Genomic DNA, 20,546 nt, shown 5'->3' with positions numbered 1-20,546 from the left:
CTTCCCTCACAACTCTTAGATAGGAGTGAACATTTCGACTCTCGCAGCCACTTGTACGTTCATGAATAAAAATTGTGCAGCGCAGCTGGATTTCCTCTTTATGGCGTCTATCTAGATCACGCCTGTTTCGGTAGCGTGTAGCCAAGCGGCACTGCGAAAAATGACTTGGCCTTGGCCAAGCTTGTTTTCTGTCGCTGGGGTTTACCGAACAGCCGCAGCACCTGGCCCATCCCTGGGGAAGGACCTCTTTTGTTTTCTGAAATAGAGTCTTTTAAAATTAGGGTGAGTGAGCCCGGCGACCTGTCTTTTTCCGAGCGGCACTTCAGTTAACTGTCTGGAGACGCTTCGTGGAGCTTGCAGGGGGCATCTTCCGTGGACCTCTGGCCCCAGGAGACAGCGGGGCAGCTAGCGTGTGCTCTAGCACCTCCCTCACCACCGGCAGCACTTAAAAACAACTTGCGCCTCCCGCTCCGCAGGAGACGCTTTGTGGAGCTTGAAGGGGGCATCTTCTGTGGACTACTGGCCCTAGGAGACAGCGGGGCAGCTAGCGTGTGCTCTAGCACCTCCCTCACCACCGGCAGCACTTAAAAACAACTTGCGCCTCCAGCTCCGCGTGAGACGCTTTGTGGAGCTTTCAGGGGGCATCTTCCGTGGACTACTGGCCCCAGGAGACAGCAGGGCAGCTAGCGTGTGCTCTAGCCCCTTCCTCACCACCGGCAGCACTTAAAAACAACTCGCGCCTCCCGCTCCGCAGGAAACGCTTCGTGGAGCTTGCAGGAGGCATCTTCCTTGGACTACTGGCCCCAGTTGACAGCGGGGCAGCTAGCGTTTGCTCTAGCCCCTCCCTCACCACCGGCAACTCGCACCTCCCGCTCTGCTGGAGATTCTTCGTGGAGCTTGCAGGGGTTATCTTCCATGGACTACTGGACCCAGGAGACAGCGGGGCAGCTAGCGTGTTCTCTAGCCGCTCCCTCACCACTGGCAGCACTTAAAAATAGCTCCGCCTCCCGCGGGAGACGCTTCATGGAGCTTGCAGGGGGCATCTTCCATGGATTACTGGCCCAGGAGACAGCGGGGCAGCTAGCGTGTGCTCTAGCCGCTCCCTCACCACTGGCAGCACTTAAAAATAACTTGCGCCTCCTGTGGGAGATGCTTCATGGAGCTTCCTGGGGGCACCTTCCGTGGACTACTGGCCCAGGAGACAGCGGGGTAGCTAGCGTGTGCTCTAGCCCCTCCCTCACCACCGGCGACACTTAAAAACAACTTGCACCTCCCGCTCCGCGGGAAATGCTTCGTGGAGCTTGCAGGGGGCATCTTCTGTGGACTACTGGCCCCAGGAGACAGCGGGGCAGCTAGCGTGTGCTTTATCCCCTCCCTCACCACTGCCAGCACTTAAAAACAACTCACGCCTCCCGCTCTGCTGGAGATTCTTCGTGGAGCTTGCAGGGGGCATCTTCCATGGACTACTGGCCCCAGGAGACAGCGGGGCAGCTAGCGTGTGCTCTAGCCGCTCCCTCACCACTGGCAGCACTTAAAAATAACTTGCGCCTCCTGTGGGAGATGCTTCATGGAGCTTCCTGGGGGCACCTTCCGTGGACTACTGGCCCAGGAGACAGCGGGGTAGCTAGCGTGTGCTCTAGCCCCTCCCTCACCACCGGCGACACTTAAAAACAACTTGCACCTCCCGCTCCGCGGGAAATGCTTCGTGGAGCTTGCAGGGGGCATCTTCTGTGGACTACTGGCCCCAGGAGACAGCGGGGCAGCTAGCGTGTGCTTTATCCCCTCCCTCACCACTGGCAGCACTTAAAAACAACTTGCGCCTCCCGCTCCGCGGGACAAGCGTGGGGGCACGCCGGGCAAAGCCCGGGCCAAGGGCAGGCCCGCCCTAGTCTATCATCGCCAGGAAGAGGCAGGGCAGGGCCCCCTCTCTTTCATCTGGGCTATGGGACACAAGGACTCAAGGTACTTTTTTGCATCCACCAGCTGGGCCCTGTTGGTCGTGTATAGGGACACTATAACTTAGAGCTCGTCCCAGCCGAGGAAAGTCGGACTCTAAAAGTCAAAGTTGGCTGTCTCGTACTTGTGCAAACTATTTTCCAAATGGGGAAAAGGAAGTTACTGGAGGGCGGAGGGACAGTAGCGAGTAAGAAAGAGAAAAAGGCTAAGAAAGTATTTGATGCAGCCAGTAATTGTGTTCTTACTAGAATTGAAGCGATAGTCAGCAAATGTGAAGAGGTTCTGGGAGTCAATAACACTCCTGCTATTTCAGCGAGTTTAGCAATTAAGTAACCGTTGGGAGATTCTCGGGGGCGGGAGATAGGCCACCTTCTGTGTTAGGCAAACACGGCCATGGTCCCCCCCTTATGGCCACTTTGCCAAGCATTATTAGATCTTATGCTCTCACAGACACTCTCTCACAGACTCTCACAGACACTCTCTCACAGACTCTCACAGACACTCTCACACTCTCACAGACACTCTCTCTCTCCCTCCCTCTCACAGGCTCCCTCTCACAGGCTCCCGCTCACAGGCACACTCTCACAGGCTCACTCTCACAGGCTCAGTCTCACAGACTCACTCTCACAGACTCACTCTCACTGACAGACTCTCTCTCTCACTGACAGACTCTCTCTCTCACTGACTGACTCACTCTTTCTCTCACTGAGTGACTCACTCCCTCTCACTGGCTGACTCACTCTCTCTCACTGACTGACTCTCTCACTCACTGACCGTCTCTCTCTCTCTCTCTCTCTCTCTCTCTCACTGACTGACTCTCTCTCTCTCACGGAGTGACTCTCTCTCTCTCTTACGGACTCTCTCTCACTGACTGACTGACTCTATCTCACTGACTGACTGACTCTCTCTCACTGACTGACTCACTCTCTCTCACTGACTGACTCCCTCTCTCTCACTGACTCTCTCTCTCACGGACTGACTCTCTCACGGACTGCTCTCTCTCTCACAGACTCTCTCTCATGGACTCTCTCACTGACTGACTCTCTATCACTGACTGACTCTCTCTCACTGACTGACTGACTATCGCTAAAAGACTGACTCTCGCTAAAAGACTGACTCATTCTCACTGACTGACTATCTCACTGACTCACTCTCTTTCACTCACTGACTGACTCACTCTCACTCTCATTCATTGTCATTGACTGACTCTCACTCTCACTGACTAACTCTCACTCTCTCACTGACTCACACTCTCTCACTGACTGACTGACTCTCTCAGTCACTCTAAATGACTGACTGACTGACCATCACCCTCCTGTTATTTATGTCCCCCATAACAAAACACAACAAGCAACCATTGGGACAGGCAGATACAAGTTGCTAGCATTGAAAGGACAAAAAAAACTCAAGACATTATTTTTAATACTTTTTTAATGGTGTTTAGTTGTACATAATGCTTTTTTGGTCATATCTAAGGAAACATAAATGCTTCTGACACTCCTTTATTATAACTTTTCAGCATGCTGCAAACTTCTGTACAGCACAACTTAAAGACATAGGTAAAGTCAATATCTCTGGCTAAACACTTATACGTTCCCACAGGCGAGACCTATTGGCTATGCCAATGCTTGTTGTAGGTAGGCGTTATAAGGATGCGCAAGCCTCTCGGGACACACCACACCTCCAGATACCGCTGGAAAGACTTAGTCTCCCACCATTTGGATATTTCTTTCTTCTGCATCTTTTCCACCTGTTTCATTAAATCTTTAGACTCAGTGGGCGTTTCGCTCCTTTCCCTCGAGGCTTGATTGGCTGGAGTCTGTGCCTCTCTCTTTTTATTTTGACGCAGATCTGCGGGTGGAACTATTTTTAACCCCCAGACGGTATCACTGTGGGACCGCCCATACCTCCCACTTATGAGGGAGGTCAGAGTATTGCTACCCTGCCCCCTTTCCTATCTGTTTTTTCTGGGACTCCAATTCACGCTGAGTCCCAAGATGGCTGCCAACACTTCCTGGTTGAAGTGTTGACAGCCAATCAAATTGTAGTAGGATCTACGAGTGCACAGCAAGGACTCACGTCCCCGACATCTATATTTTTTCAACTTGAATTTCTCTGAAATTAATGAACGGATTTAAAACAAATCACAAAAAGCATTTGCAATGCAATAGGTCTCGCATTTGCGAGAGTTTGAGCTATTGGCATTGTAAATTACAATGCTTTTTCTTTATTTGTTTTGAAAACCTGCAAGCGGTGCTTATAGTCCTTGCTTACGAGAAGCAAGGCTGGTAGTAACTGCCCGTCTTTTACTGGCACCCTTGCTTCTATAAGTACAAAGTGCGTATTTACACACCATTTGCAAGTTTTCAAAACAGATAAATAAAAGGCATTGTCATTTACAATGCTAATAGCTCAAACTCTCGCAAATGTGAGACCTATTGCATTGCAAATGCTTGTTTGAGGATATGGGTGACTTGTTCAGTTTTGAGGCAGTCAGGAGGTGTTCCTAAGCTGAAGAAGAGATTCACCAAATGTATTCCAGTGGAGGAGCATGTAAGTATAAAGGTCTTAGGGAATGTTTCCTGGGATTGGCGCCACAAAGTGACCTGAGGGTTTGGTTTTCATAATCATTTTGAGAAAGTCTTCCTATGTAATTATATTAAATATTTGCGAAGTGTCTTTGGATTTACACACCAGGGGAGGGTTAGGTTTGATGTCTTGGTGTAGAAGCGATTTTACTTTGGAGTTGAAGAAGTGTAGAAACTCTTCTTTTTTCATTAGTGGGTCATGGGTATACATGGAGGGGCTGTCAGTGATTTTTACCAGAAAGAATAGATACTGCGGATGGTTCTTGGCTGAGTCCAAGAGGGATCTAAAATGATTTGATTTTTTGCAAAAGAAACACCTTTTGTACAGGAACCTTTCATTTTGGAGAGAGACAGATCACTTTGACAGTCTGTGTTGTTGGTCATTTTCAAGATTTATTCCTCAACAAAAGTTGTGTTATAACCTAGTGGGGGCATTTATCTTGGATTTAGCGAGAAGTTCCAGAGTAAGGCAATGGAATGTGGAAAAAGAGCCACTGGGTATCTCCCTGCATTGCAGTGAGTCTTTGAAGATGGCTCTGATACCGTGTCCGATTCTTCCTACCCAGTCTTTCCCTTTTGGAGGATGTAGAATATCAAAGGAGTTGCGGGATGTGTCATTGAATGAGGTCTCTGTAAGAATTAAGAGAACGAGATTGTAATTTGCAATGGTGGCCGAAGTTTCCATCTTGTGCTTCATTGTAGTGCTGCAGTTGTGGACATGCAGCACAAAGCTGACGTAATTGATTGTGTGTACAGTGTTTCAGGGGTATTGGCTATGGTAGGAAATAATGTTCTTGTTAATTGACGTCTGCTTTGGGCACCGAAGAACAAGTTACTTACCTTCGGTAACGCTTTTTCTAATAGATACAGTATCTGCCTGTGGATTCCTCACCTTGTGAATATCCCCTTGCGTCAGCAACATTCGGAAATTCTTTTCATAGCCTCGCGCCGACGTGGACTTGGACGTCATAGAGACACGGCATCGCACGCGACTCCGCTGACATCACCGACGCCTATAATAGGCCCACGCCGGTGTGATGACATCAGTTCCGCCCTTTTTTCCGTGCCTTCGAGGCACACGGATGGACCAATGACAGTAGAAATGTACATAGTATACACAGTACACAATAGTCAAAATAACACACACAGTGTGAAGCAAATGTAAGCAAACATTTGAAATAACAAATTTTCTTGACCATAAAACAAATACAAAACATATATTCTGGTATAGAAGAGTGGACAACGGGAGGTGGGTGGGTCAGTGAGGAATCCACAGGCAGATACTGTATCTACCAGAAAAAGCATTACCGAAGGTAAGTAACTTGTTCTTCTGATAGATACATCTGCCGTGTGGATTCCTCACCTTGTGAATAGAGTCCCACAGCAGTCCCCACTCCCGGACCGCTCTTCCTTTTTTGCAGCCAGCAAACCCAATGAAGAGCTGGTCATCCAACCGACAGTCTTTAGATCTGTCCAGGTAAAAGGACACCGCCCTTTTGGGGTCCAGACGGTGTAATTTCTCCTCCTCCTTGGAAGGGTGTGGGGGTGGATAAAAGGTAGGGAGGGTAATGGATTGACCAAGATGAAAAAGAGTCACCACCTTTGGGAGAAAAGCAGCCCTGGTCCTAAGAACCATTCGATCAGCATGAATGGTCAAGAAAGGGGGCTTGGAACTAAGAGCTTGAAGCTCACTTACCCTCCTTGCTGAGGTTATTGCAACGAGGAAGACTGTCTTTAGAGTCAAAAGCCTCATAGGACATTTGTGTAGAGGCTCAAAAGGAGCGCCCATTAAAAAGGTCAAGACAAGATTTAAGTCCCACTGAGGCACAATAAAAGGAGTAGGAGGGAACCTATTTGTGAGGCCCTTCAAAAACCTTAAAACTACAGGAGATTTAAAAAGAGACGGCTGGTCAGGCAAGCAGAGAAATGCCGACAGCGCTGAAAGATAGCCCTTCACTGTAGCAACGGCAAGACCCTGTTGCGCCAGAGAAAGGGCAAACTGGAGAACATCAGACAAATGGGCTCTCAAAGGGTCAATAGATTTCTCCCCACACCAAGTGACGTATTTTGACCATCTATAAGAATAGATGGACTTAGTGGAGTCACGCCTGGCTGACAAGATGACATCCACCATGTCAGGCGGGAGAGAAAAGGTATTCAGGTTGCCCCGTTCAATCTCCAGGCATGAAGGTGTAATGTCTGGAGGTGGGGGTGAAGAACCTGCCCCTCCATCTGAGAGAGGAGGTCTGCCCTGTGAGGGAGACGGAGCGGCGGGTGAGAGGAGAGGTGGAGAAGATCTGTATACCACACCCTTCTTGGCCAGTCCGGGGCGACCAATATGACTTGGGCCCGGTCTTGGCGAATCTTCCTCAGAACCCGAGGAATCAAAGGTGTGGGAGGAAACGCGTAAAGGAGTTGTCTTCCCCAACTCAACTGAAACGCGTCCCCCAAGGCTCCATGCATCGGATACTGGAGACTGCAGAATGACAGGCAGTGAACATTCTCGCGAGTGGCGAACAGGTCCACCCGAGGAGTCCCCCATCTGAAAGATGTCGTGAACAACCTCCGGATGGAGCCTCCACTCGTGGTCGGCAGAGAACTGCCGACTGAGAACGTCTGCATGTACGTTCAGAACTCCGGCCAGATGATTTGCCATCAGACAAATCTGAGACACTGCGACCCTACACCTCCCTGCTTGTTGATATACCACATCGCGGTCGTGTTGTCCGTCAGGACTTGAACCGACTGACCGTGAAGGGAAGGGAGGAAGGCCTTGAGCGCCAGACGTATCGCCCGCAACTCTAGAAGGTTGATGTGAAGCAACCTTTCCTCTGGAGACCAAAGACCCTTGACCTCCAGGTACCCCAGATGAGCACCCCACCCTAGAGTGGATGCATCCGTTATTACCGTGGCCACCGATGGAGGAAGTTGAAAAGGCTTTCCTTGCGACAGATTGCCTTCCACGCTCCACCAAGACAGATTCGCTGCAGTTTCTCTGGAGATCCTCACTGACTCCCTGAGATCTCCGTTGTGCTGATACCACTGCCTGCGGAGGCACCACTGGAGTGCCCTCATGTGCCAGCGTGCATGGTTGACCAACAGAATGCAAGAAGCAATCAGACCGAGCAGACGTAAGACCTTCAGGACTGGAACAACCGCTCCATTGTAGAATAAAGGAATCATTTCCTGAATGTCACGAATCCTTTGAGGAGGAGGGAATGCACGACATACAGTAGTGTCCAGTACCGCACCTATGAACAGGTTGCGCTGGGAGGGCACCAGGTGAGACTTGGGTACATTAATTGAAAAACCCAACCTGTGCAACAACTGAGTTGTTTCTTGCAGATGAAGGAGCACCTTCTCTGGCGACTCCGCTTTGATCAGCCAGTCATCCAGATACGGGAATACAGGAATCCCCGACCTCCTGAGATGTGCTGCCACCACTGCTATCACCTTGCAGTAGTAAGATCAAACGGAAGGACCGCAAACTGGTAGTGTTGCGACCCAACCGTAAAACGGAGATACTTTCTGTGCAACTTCAAGATGAAAATATGAAAATGCGCATCCTGCAAGTCGATCGACACCATCCAGTCCTCTTCCAGCAGCGCTTGAAGAACCTGTGCAAGAGTGAGCATCTTAAACTTTTCCTGTTTCAGGTAAAGGTTCAAGATCCTGAGATCCAGGATTGGCCGAAGCCTGCCATCCTTCTTGGGGATCAGAAAATACCGGGAGTAGCATCCCTGACCCCTCTCCTGCTCCGGAACCACCTCTATCGCACCCTTTCTGAACAGTGCCAGGACTTCTTCCTGCAGGAGAAGCAGGTGGTACTCCGAACAAAATCCTTGGCAAGGAGGGTAATTTGGGGTAAACTCCCGAAAGGGAAGAGCATACCCATTCCCCACGAGATTGAGAACCCAAAGATCCGATGTTATCAATTCCCAATCTTGTAGGAAATGGGTAAGTCGACCCCCCACCGGACCCACATGATCCGGAATGGTGGATCTAGGGCTGCTTTGCTGCGTTGGCAGGGGGCTGGGACAGGGAAGAGGAGGAAGAGGAGGAGATTTGATGGCCTCGAGAACGGGCTCTTTGCTTGCCCCTATAAGACTTGTACAGCGTGTTTTGCTGCTGCTGCGGCTGCTGCTGCATTGACTTGTAGGATCAAAAGGAAGATCTGCTAAATCCTCTAGTACGCCTTCCAAAAGTGCACCTGGTCTGAAGGCCCAATGACTTGGCTGTCGCCCTGCTGTCTTTAAAGCGTTCTAAAGCAGCGTCTGCCTTCTTGCCAAATAAACCAGATCCGTCAAACGGGAGATCCAACAACGTAGATTGGACATCCGAAGAAAATTCACTTGACTTCAGCCACACAGCTCTCCTCGTAGCTCCAGAAGAGCCCATGACCCTTGCCACAGAGTCTGCTGTGTCCAATCCACTCTGAATCACCTGCCTTGCTGCAGCCTGAGTGTCAGAGATTACCTCCTGGTAGTCTTTTCTATTCTCCTCCGTCAACTTGGGCACCTACTGTTTTACAGTGTCCATAAGGGCGTGAATATAACGCCCCATCAGGCAGGTGGCATTTGTGGACATCAGCGCCATACTGGCGGAGGAGAAAACCTTTTTAGCAGCCTGATCCTGCTTTCTCGACTCTTTTTCAGCTGGAACCTGAGGAAAAGCTCCCGTTGATCGTTTGGAACAGGCCGCCTGCACCACCAAACTCTCAGGCAGAGGGTGAGTGGATAAAAATTCTGGGTCATCAGGAGCAGCTCTGTACCTTCTGGCAACAGCCCTAGACACAGCAGGAGCTGACAGGGGTTTCTTCCAAAAAATCTAAAATTGGATCTTTAAGGGCATCATTAAAGGACAGCAATGGTTCAGTAACCGATGATGGAGAGTGAAGGACTTCTGTGAGAAGATTTGACTTGAACTCATCAGTAGGTAAAGCAATGTTCAACAAACTTGCAGCCTTCTTAATCACAACATGGTAAGGAGCCACATCTTTAGAGGGTTCGTCCGGTACTGAAACCAAATCCCACTCAGGGGACAGTTCAAGGCCACTGGCCACTGATCCTCAAAAGGGTCATCAGGATCCTGCAGCTCACCTTCCTCCAAATACTCCTCACGATAGCTTTCTTCCTCCATCAGCCTCTGGGCTTCACGCCTCGACCTGTGCTTCACTTTCTAAGCCGCCGGATCCACTGTTGGCTCCGTCAAAGTCGGAGCCGGACCCGAGCCCGACGCCGGATGAGGAAGAATCACACGACGTCGCTCAGGGTTCGGTATCAGGGATGATGGAATCTGCGTCGAAGGATTCGGCGGCATCGACTTCGGCGTAAATGGCTTTGGAGTCGAAGGCCTCGCCGGCGTCGGAAAATACCAATGTGGCGCCGGAGCCGGCATAAAGGGCATAAAGGGCGCAGGAGCATAGGTTTGGGGAACACCCTGACCAAATGCCTTCGGACCCGTGGGACCAACAGGAGCCCCAGAGGGGTACATAGCCCTGGAATAAATACCATACATCGCATTTAGAAAATGCGTCAGATCCTGATCTGGAGCCGGAAAGGTTGGGTACGAACCCCCAGGCTGTTCGTGAGGGCGTGGAGTCAATACGACTTCGACCTCCTCTTCAGGCTGGTGCACCGGAGTCGATAGACCTCTCCCTCTCCAAACATCTCCCCCTCACCTTCATCCTCCCGATCCAGAGGATGGAATGGAACCGGAGATGGATTCGCTGTCTGCTTCGGCGAACCTGGCGAATTCGGATGCGACGCCTGACACCCGGCGTCCTGATCTTCCGAAGCCGAAGACACCACCTCTTTCTCAACCAGCTTCACCTGCGACTTCGGCTTAGAACCCGAATCCTTCCTCGAGCGATGTCGGGATTCAAGGGTCCTCTTCTTATGTTTCTTTTTAGACGACCTAGAAGCATGGGCCGAGGACGAGTCCGATAACGACATCGAGCGAGATCTTGACCTCGAGCGTCGAGTCCGCGACCTCGATTTCATCTTCGCCTTTCTTCCTTTAAGCTTCGCCACAAGAAGCTCAGCTTCTCTCTCCCGGAGGGCCTTAGGTGTCATCTTCCTACAAGACCGGCAGTTATCGACGTCGTGGTCGGAGCTAAGACACCATAAGCAGCATTCATGCGGATCCGTAATGGACATGGTCTTGCCGCATTCTCCACAGGCTTTAAATCCGGTCTTCTTCAAATGTCGAAAGAAAAGACAATGAAACACCAACAACACAAGGTAACAAAGTTACTGCAAAAGCTACGGACAATCCCTAGAAAAGTGTTAGCGTCGACGACGCGGAAAAAAGGGAACTGATGTCATCACGCCGGCGAGGGCCTATTATAGGCATCGGTGATGTCAGCGGAGTCCCGTGCGATGCCGTGTCTCTATGACGTCCAAGTCCACGTCGGCGCGATGCTACCAAAAGAATTTCCGAATGTTGCTGACGCAAGGGGATATTCATAAGGTGAGGAATCCACACAGTAGATGTATCTATCAGAAATGAGAAATCTTACACAAACATATACGTCCACAGTAGAAGCAGGTAATTCAATAAATGCCTGAAGCACATGTTTTACTGTAGTTAGAGTTGGCAAACAAGTAGTGGGATTGGCAGATGGAACCGTATGAAATAAAGGGAAGGTAGTGAATGCTCCGGAAATGTTACTGGGGAAAGAAGGTGTGGATGGTTGTGATGCGAGAGAAAAAGATACAGAAAAAAGAAAAGCTGTAACGCTTCAAGACCGTACAGAAAGAGATACCACCATGGTAACGAAATTATGAAAGATATTAAAGCTGTATAGCTGAAGAAGAAGGAAGAATATTGTTGTTATGCATATATATGTACGTGCATAGTTAATCTGTGATTGTCTTTTTCTATGTGTTATGCTCTTGCCTGTTTAACATTCTGTGACTTTTTTTTCCCCCAATTACAATATGTTAGGCGACATATATATGATTGGAGTTACTGTAGTGTGTTATAAAAAGGGAGATATGTTACACTGCGTGTTAGAATGTGATGTCATTGCCTGGCAACATGGTCCTAAAATTCGTGGGGAAGTTGCTTGAGGGAAAGAGCAGCTGGCGACTGGTCCCGTTTATGTATGGACGTATTTCCTTTACTTAAATCCTTAACTCATTTAAGCTGGCACACCCAAGTCTTTCAAGACTGCACACACTCATTAAGAAATGTTTGGAGACATTTCTTACACAAATCATATGTCTCCCAGTACCACACGTACTTGTGGAGAGAATGCTTAAAACTACATTCAGGAAGATTTAGTAGGTGTGGGGACATTTCTACCTGTTTAGGTACAGAGGGAGGTCAGCGAGCAGACCTCTACAACAGGGCGTAATGCACATTTTCGCATTGTGTGCCTGCCAATGTGGGTGTATGGTTCGTGTATTCATAAAGCTACAGTTAGTATGCAGCTATGGTCATTCATGCACCCATTCATTTATCATGTCAGGCCCCCAAAGAGATCGTCAGTACATCAGTCGTTGTAAACATAAAAACTGCACACTTTCAGGCAAAGGAACAGCGTTTCACCCTTGGAGAGTGGTCCTATTTGCAACTGCAAGTGAGGGGGACCCTCAATGAAATCGATCAAGTGAAAGAAACTGAACAGGAACAAACAAAACTAGCGAGCACGTGAACGTGAAATGGGACATCTACAGCTCAAGCCGACCTTGGCTCCCGTGCTAAATAAATGTTGTGAGCTGAATTCAAGGTGCGCAGCGCGCTGAAAATATGCCAGGACACACCAAAAAATTGCACTTTCTGGAGGGCAACGATTTTGCCGTGCAGTGAGCAATGCAGGTGCAACAAACAGAAACAGAGAAAGAACAATACCAATATACCTCTGCCAAGTGCCAGCATGCGTGTCTGAGTAGCTCTTGTACTCTCCACAACTCCATTCTCACGCACTTGAAACTACAGGAAACACTTCTAGCCACTTCCAAATCTCATGCACGGCATCCAAGGATTCTCCCACGCAGGATAATCTACAACCAACAAACACACTTTAAATCCATCATGCACCGAAGGACGCCCAGGAACCATATGAAAAACTGGAGTATTTGTTCATCCTCAGCATAAAAATATTATACATACGGAATTGCTACTACTTCAAAATCAACAAGCCGATTCTCAAGCGGAGATCTCTTATCAGCAACACGCCTAACAAACAACAGCTTCCCGAAGTGGTGCGCGTGGGCTGTAAGGAAGAAGAAGAGACAAGCAGAAGGGTGCAAGAGGGGACGGGCGGAAAGCAATAAAAAAAAGAAGGGTGCAAGAGACGACGGGCAGAAAGCAATAAAACAGAAGGGTGCAAGAGGCGACGGGCGGAAAGCAATAATTAACAAGCGCGCCCACGCTGATGAAAACCACATGGTCTCTGCTCGCTGCTGCTGGCTCCAGAGAGCAAAACGCTCTGGGAGTCAACCCTTCCAAAGAAGCTGGGACATCCACATGCCTTTGGCCAAATGCGTAAGAAAGCCAGACGCAAAGGCCAATCGCATGTGAGCCCAACACGCACAAGCTTTTAGGAAAGCTGAAGTGATTGCAAGAGGTCGTTTTCCTAGTGCAGTGCATGCGCTAGGCTGGACCTAAAAACACGCTTTCTGGACCCACATGTAGCTTTCTGCAAAATTTGGTGTAAAAGGCGTTCAGCGTTTCAGGCTGTAGTTGTGTTCAAAAAATGAAAAATCCTCCTAGACAGAACATAGGGAAAACATGTTTTAAGACCCCACCCCCTTTTTTACCTCTGCCCCCGCTCGCCAGATCACCCTGGAACCTTCAACACAGAAGCTGAACCAAAAAGGTGAAAAAATGTTTCTTCAAGCAGCTCCAAATGTTTTGCAAAATAAAATAAAAGGGTTTTCCTGTGTTGGTGGTGCAGGGGGTGTGTGAGACCCCACATCAAGGGGGTATCTGCAATATCATTTGATTTAGTATTCTAACATGAGACATGATGCCCAATATGTCCGTCAATAAACAGAAAAATTAGCATTGGCATTGCCAATAGGTCTCACTTTTGGGACCTTTTAAGTATTTAGTCATGCAGCACAATATCCGTGGTGCAACAGCATTAACTGTTGCATAGTTAAACACTTATAAGGCCCCAAAGGCGAGACCTATTGGCTATGCCAATTCTTGTTTCAATGTGTATTTTCAATGTAATAGTCCGTAATTGTTATGGTTAATCCACATTCGACAGTTCCTGTCCTCTTAATAGGCTCACATCTTGAAGCAATATATTCTCATACATTACGTTTAAAATGTTCTCTCCTCAAATAGAAGTAAATGCATCCTGCTCAATATCACCAGGCATTTAGTGTGATGTTACAATGATGTGGGATACCATGTGGTGTTTTCTCTGGTGGCTATTACTCTAGAAAGCATATTGAGGAGGACACATTTTCTTCTAATTGAGGAGAGAGCATTTTAACCTATATTGACAAATATATAATAATATGAGACAAATATGTGAACAAGAGCCAGGAAGAAGCTGGAGGTTGCAGCAAAGCACAAGTTGGCTTAGCTCTGACTCCATTCTTGTCTCACAAAAACATCAATGTGTTATTCCCCGCTAAAGGCTCTGACTTGTTTCACGTAGGATAAAAATACAAATGAGTTATTTCCTGCATAAAATCTGAGTCTTAGTTTATAAGAAGGTGTTTCTATGGGTAATGGACGTTGGCTTGACTCAAGTTTAAGCAAACCTATTCACTGGTAACAACCTTTATATCGCGGTGATTACACCGCGATGCCATTACAACGCGGTTGTTACAATGACCGTGTTGTAACCACGCAATCCCATTACTACGAAAGTCTCATTACACCGATTTGCAGTAGGTGGCACGCTAACATAAGGAATAGTATAGTTTACTATTCCAACACCGTCCCTGCTGTGACATAGGCTAGAGTTGGATTAGTAAATTATACATTTCTAATGTTAGTCTGCCATCTACTGCAAGTTGATGTAATGACTTGCATAGTAAAGGCATTGTGTGGTAACAAAGCGGTCATGTAATGACTCGCGTAGTAACGAGTCATATTCCCTATTCACAGCACTGAATCTGAATTGAAACTTCAAAATGTATATACTTAATGAATTTTGCTAATAGTCAATTGTCTGTTTCATATCTATGTAGAATATTAATCAATAAATGTATAGTATGAACAACTATGAAAATGTGGTGATTATTGTATTTCATAAGGCTATGATTAGATTTTGGAGAAACTTATTGCTCCCCAAAGTATGACTAGATTGGGTTTGCAGCTCCTGTCCTGCTCCGATAATTCAAGCTAAGAATACCAATTCTTAGCCTCGAATTTAAAAGTCCTCCAACCTCCCCCCCACCCCCCCCCCCCAAAAAAAGGGTTAGGATCACTGGAATGAAAGAACAATACTAAGGCCTGAACGACACAGACCGAATAATAAATGTGAGAGAGAAAATAATGAGCGGGGTATGCAGGGCTAAGAGTGTCCAAGAATGAACAATAGGAAAGCAGAAGGAAAGAGAAAGAGATACTGAGACAGTAAGAGAGAGAGAGAGAGAGAGAGAAAAAAAAAGGTTCAGAAAGAAAAAACAGAACACAGAATATAAAGAATAGGGGCACGAGTGGTTGAGGTTCCCCACAATCACATTTTTGACAAAATATGATCAGCTATTTTCCAATAAGCTTCACATCATACATGACTCCTTTCGCCAGTCCTGTCTTTGTATCCAATATGTGGCATTTTCACTTTTAACACTGTAAACTTAAAAGGCCCAACATATAAAAGTCTGTTGGCTAAAATATTTGAATTAGCTTAAATAGATAATCTGACGGCATGGGCCAAAATCTGCATTTTCCTTCATTTTTCCCCCAGGAGAGCTCTCAAGTTTCCTGATTCCGCTTGTGAGTAGTTCATCAATTCAAGAATTTTCTTTGCATTGTGGTACTTGTAGTATGTACTGAAGTTATCTTCAGTACAAATATCACAATGTGAAGAACATTTTAAAGGAATGGACAAGCTTCTCAAACATAAAAGTGAAACACTTAAGAACTCTCCTGCTGAATATTATTTCTCTGCAACAGTACAACTGTCCCAGATGGATACAGAACATCTAGACATCTCCTCCCAGTCGAAGTGGTCCAAAACTAGAATTATTGGTAGATCATGAATTTTACTTTTATTATGTGCATTTATCATCATTTCCCTAAAGTTGCTTCATATTCGTCATCTCCAACTTAGACATCTGGTCAGGATTTTGTCAACTCTGTATGTACTTTTACTTCAAGGCTAGAGAAATCAACAAAGGCAGAAAATTCCCAGTTAGAAAGAGAGAACATTGCAAAAATTCCTACTCGGTCTGTCAGTCTTTTAAAACATGCACATCTGATAAGCATTTGGTGACAACTTGCGGTCATATTAAATATGATAACACTCAAATGAATTTTTAAAAAGTGTGATCTCGGGACAGCAAAAGACAAGTAATGATGTGCATGAAAATAAAAGTGAAAAGTCGAACGTGCAATAAAGAAACGGAAAGGGCACAAGAACAAGGTAAAAGAATAAAAAGGAGAAAGAAAGGCCAGGTAGGCATAATAGAAAGTAGAAAGAAAAAACTGTATGAAAAAAATAGGCTAGGTGGGAAGAACAAGAATGGAAACTTACAAGACGGGATGAAAGTAACAAGTATTGGCCGCGCGGACATTGCAAAAAATCCTACTCGGTCTGTCAGTCTTTTAAAACATGCACATCAGGATTTGGTGGCAACTTGCAGTAGTATTAAATATGATAACACAAACAAATTTCAAAAAAGTGTGATCTCGGGACAGCAAAAGACAAGATATGATGTGTGTGAAAATAATAGTGAAAAGTTGAACGCGCAATAAAGAAACGGAAAGGGCACAAGAACAAGTTAAAAGAATAAAAAGGAGAAAGAATTGCCAGGTAAGCGTAATAGAAAGTAGAAAGAAAAAACAGTACAAAAAAAAGAGGCTAGGCGGGAAGAACAGGAATGGAAACATGGAAGAGGGGATGAAAGTAACAAGCATAAGCCGCGCGGCCGCGAAAGTGATGCGGCTGCCAAAATGAAAGTGATCACGGGCTGTAAGGGTGCCCGCGAGCGATGCACTTAATGAGCCATGATGAGAGAGGAAAGCAAGATGGCGCCTCTGCTCGTAACTGTGCGCGTAACCGCACGCTCTAGGCCATACAAAAAGTTGTGGTCGGCTTTTTAAAGCCCACTAGCTAAATGTCTTGCCAGAGCAGCAAATACGCTGGCTCAGGTGAGACCTAATGAATAATTATATTTTTAATTGAAAATGTAAAACATTTAATTAGCTATTTTATCTATAGACAATGAGACAATACTAACTACTCTGTCCTAGTTCCTGATTGGACATCAGTTATATGCTTAGTAGTAATTAACAATCCAGGGCCGCAAAACCTAAGCCCTTAAAAAATATAAGCACTTAACACACATACCCACACCCTTACACATGTTACAAACTATAGATCTAAATGTATGACCATTTAAGGTTTGCAAACTATAGATCTAAATGTATGACCATTTAAGGTTTATCATTCCAGACCCTTCACATCTCAGAGCAGTTTGCCTGCTTCAGAGAAACCTTTCTAAAACCCTAGCTGAAAACTCTTCACTCAGATGAGCTAAAAAGATGCCCCACAGACAGACGCTGACCGCCCCTTCCTCTTTGGGCTTCAGAACTCCCCCCTTAGCATTAACAAAAGAACAGGGGGTTTTAGAAGAATTGGATGACTCCCCATCTGACCAGAACACCGACATACTTGCAATCTGATCAGATCTTGACAAATTACGATTAAATCAGATGTAAACACACTGCCTGCACATGCCTGTAAGTGTATGTTTCCCTCTCTGAATGTGATATTTCTACGTTCGGATTTCAGTCCCAGGCTAGTTGGTAAAAACAGGAGCGCAATGATAGTCACTTCTTTCTGGTTTCAACTACACAGCAATTGCTCATTGCACCTCAGAATCTTCTAGACTACTTCCGGAATCATGAAAAGGGGTTCCTGATTCCTGTTATTGAGTAACTGGATGAAAATATTGGCTGAATTCCCAGACTCCCCTGCTTCAGTGACCTCAGATGCAAGCCTAAGCCCTCCAAGTCAAAAGAAAGTTTTTCTGAATAACTTCCTGTACACCATCACAAACAAAAAATTCCACCCACATCACACATTAGCTTGTTAGTATGCTTGCTTAATGCACTCAACACAGAAGAACCAGTGATAAATGTTAAAAGGCCATGCATAACGAACAAGTTACATACCTTCGGTAACTATCTTTCCGGGAGAGACTATTGCAGATTTCCCAGACTTCAGACTGGATCAGTAAACTCTACAGCAGTACCTCTGCATGCCAGCAGTTGCACAGTGCTGTTCCACAGACACCATGCTGCTCTATGCTGAGCCTATATAGGGGCCATTCCTGCATGCTGCAGACAACTGCTTTCGAGAATGTCTGCGTTCCTAGATGCAGTGAGCTTCAAAAGCAAATTGGTCTGACCAGAGTGCAGATTCTTATTTTTGCATAGAGTCCAATCCCAAAATCAGAGGAATGGGAGGTGTAGGAGAGTAGGATCTGCTCCCTACGGGTACCCCCACTTTTTGCTGATGTTTCACTGTTTTTTTACTTTAGCCTGACTGGGTCCCTGCTATCCAGGAACCCAGCCAAGCTAGCCTAGCGCTTCCTCTCTAAATTGATTACATGTACTTTAGGTACACTCCAGTTTGGTTACTGTGGTACCCTTTTGAGTCCCTTGTATATGGTACACTAGGTACTAGGTGATTGGTTTTGTGTGAGACGGTGCCCATGCATAAGCAGGGCCCCTCTGCAGCCTTCGGAATCTATTCTCCAGGGTTGTTCTCTGATGCAGCCAGACCACATACTCTTAAACGCATTATAACCTCACGGTAAATGCTAACTTTGGAATGGCTGCAAGAAAAACATGTCGTGTTTGGTGTCAAACACTTTGGAATCATAGCCCCCGCCAGTCCTGGCGGCGGGGGTATGATTCCTCCCTTCTAGAGAGAGAGACATGGACACACCGGTATACCCTGTACCAGTTTAAAAGAGCCCTGGCATCACAAAATGGATACTGCAGCCACAGTCACGAGTCTGGCTTACTGTTGCTGGACAAAACTCCGGCAGGGGAAGCCTGGACAATAGGTTTCCAGTAAAGGCTTTAGTGTATTGGGGCTGGGTGGGTGCACTCCAAGAGTGCTTTGAAGTCTGCACTGGGGCACATTTGGTGTCCCTGTGCATAGCCCAGTTCCAACCGGTTGCAGGGGCTTACCAGCCCCAGCTCTGGCGCGAAACTGGACAAAGGAAATGGGTGTAGCCACCCCTCTTTCCAAACCCTGCCATAGGTGGGTCCCCAGAGTAAGACCAACCCCTTCCTTGGGTATGAGAAAGGAACCCCTGACTACAGGACTTTAGTTTACACCTGGATGAAACTCTGCTACAGAAGTCCTGGAACTTTGATGATCTATGACTAGAGGACTGAAGAATCTCCCTTGGGGTAAAGTAGTTACTCCCCTGCTTGGCAGGCACCGGGGGGAGCATCTCCGAAGCTCCCGCCAAACTCTGAAGTATTTGCAGCCCAGGAGGTGGATTTTCAGACTTCTCTGAGGTCGACCCAAGTCCCCAGCAAAGCTGAGACCTGCAGCCCACGTGAGTACCATATAACTGGAACTCCTGGAAACCGTGCACATTTGCAAGTGCATTAGCTTCTCGACGTTCCTTGAGGCTGTGCACTGAGTTACTTGTAGCACAGACCCCAAGCATCTTTTCCACTGAAGATTGCTGGTCTACACTCCACAAGTGTTCCGTGTGCTGGCCCTTTGTGTTTTTGCTCAAGGTACCTTCGCTATCCCTGCTCTGTTGACTGGTGGGTCCCTGAGAAGGCAACTCTGATTTTCCTTGGGCTTCCCTGGTTGCTCCAGATGTGCCCTGACTCTCCACCACATAGTGAGTCCCTTGGACCTCGCTGGTCCACACCAAAGCATTTCTCCTCTTTCTGCATGGGTTGCTGTTGCCAAGACTTGTTGAGTCAAATTTTGGGCACCGACACCGCAGCACTCGATATCCTTCGTGGGACAGCTCGAATCCAACTCCTAGTTGTCGTTGATGCCTCCTGGTCCTCGTGGCTGCAGAGTCAAGCTTCACCTCCTCGCACCTGAAACGACCGACATTGGTGGACAATCATCTATCATGCCCCTGGTCACTGACTAGTGACCCAGACTCTGTCCCCTTTCCTTGCAGGTTCCCTCCATCTTCGATACAGGCGTGGATCACACCGTACACTTCTCTTCTCCACGGCAGCACCACTTTTGCAGCAGATCGCCATTGAAATCAACGACGATTCCCGACACCAAAAGACACCTATGCACCAGCTTCCCTGGGTGAGGTAACACGAGTACTACAGTTCTCCCATGGGTATTGGCCCCAGAACCCCTTAAGTCTAAAAGGGTTTGCTCAAAGTCTTTTCCAACCGCGACTTTCCCCATAGAAGATAACGGCAATTTGTGGCTGTGTTCTCACACTGCACGCTTCCCCTGTGCGTCCCCTGTATCACTTCCTTGGGTGGTTCCTTGTGGTCCCACAACTTCTACAGGCTCTAGGCCTTGTGTCTAGTCAAGTCATGGTTCTTATACCACTTTATTGATATATGGTTTGGTTTGACCCTAGGGCCTAATGTATATTGTGCTAATTGACTGTGATATTTTAAGTGTAACATATGTACTTTGACCTCTTGCCTCATAAAGAGACTAGTAGGGTGTGTTTAAAATAAATACATATATTTTATATATATCCCTGGTGTGGTTCTCCTTTCATTTGGTCATTCAAGAGATTATAGGCTGGTAAAACAAGCTGCATTACATTCCTTCAAGACTTAGCCTGAAGGCTGCTCTCCACAGCTACCACTAGGATAGCTTTCAAATAAGGTTGCCTTTAA

At 47.0% G+C, this 20,546-nt stretch overlaps 1 protein-coding gene across 1 annotated transcript in view; it reads right to left on the bottom strand.

Annotated features, from left to right (window-relative positions):
• The window catches only part of LOC144820053 (long-chain-fatty-acid--CoA ligase ACSBG2-like), an 860,084-nt gene that overhangs the window by 265,729 nt on the left and 573,809 nt on the right, over nt 1-20,546 (bottom strand). The window lies entirely within an intron of this gene.

The sequence above is a fragment of the Lissotriton helveticus genome, chromosome 2_1 (assembly GCF_964261635.1).
Source record: "Lissotriton helveticus chromosome 2_1, aLisHel1.1, whole genome shotgun sequence".
Classification (NCBI taxonomy): domain Eukaryota; kingdom Metazoa; phylum Chordata; class Amphibia; order Caudata; family Salamandridae; genus Lissotriton; species Lissotriton helveticus.
This window is presented reverse-complemented; position numbering and strand designations above follow the sequence as displayed.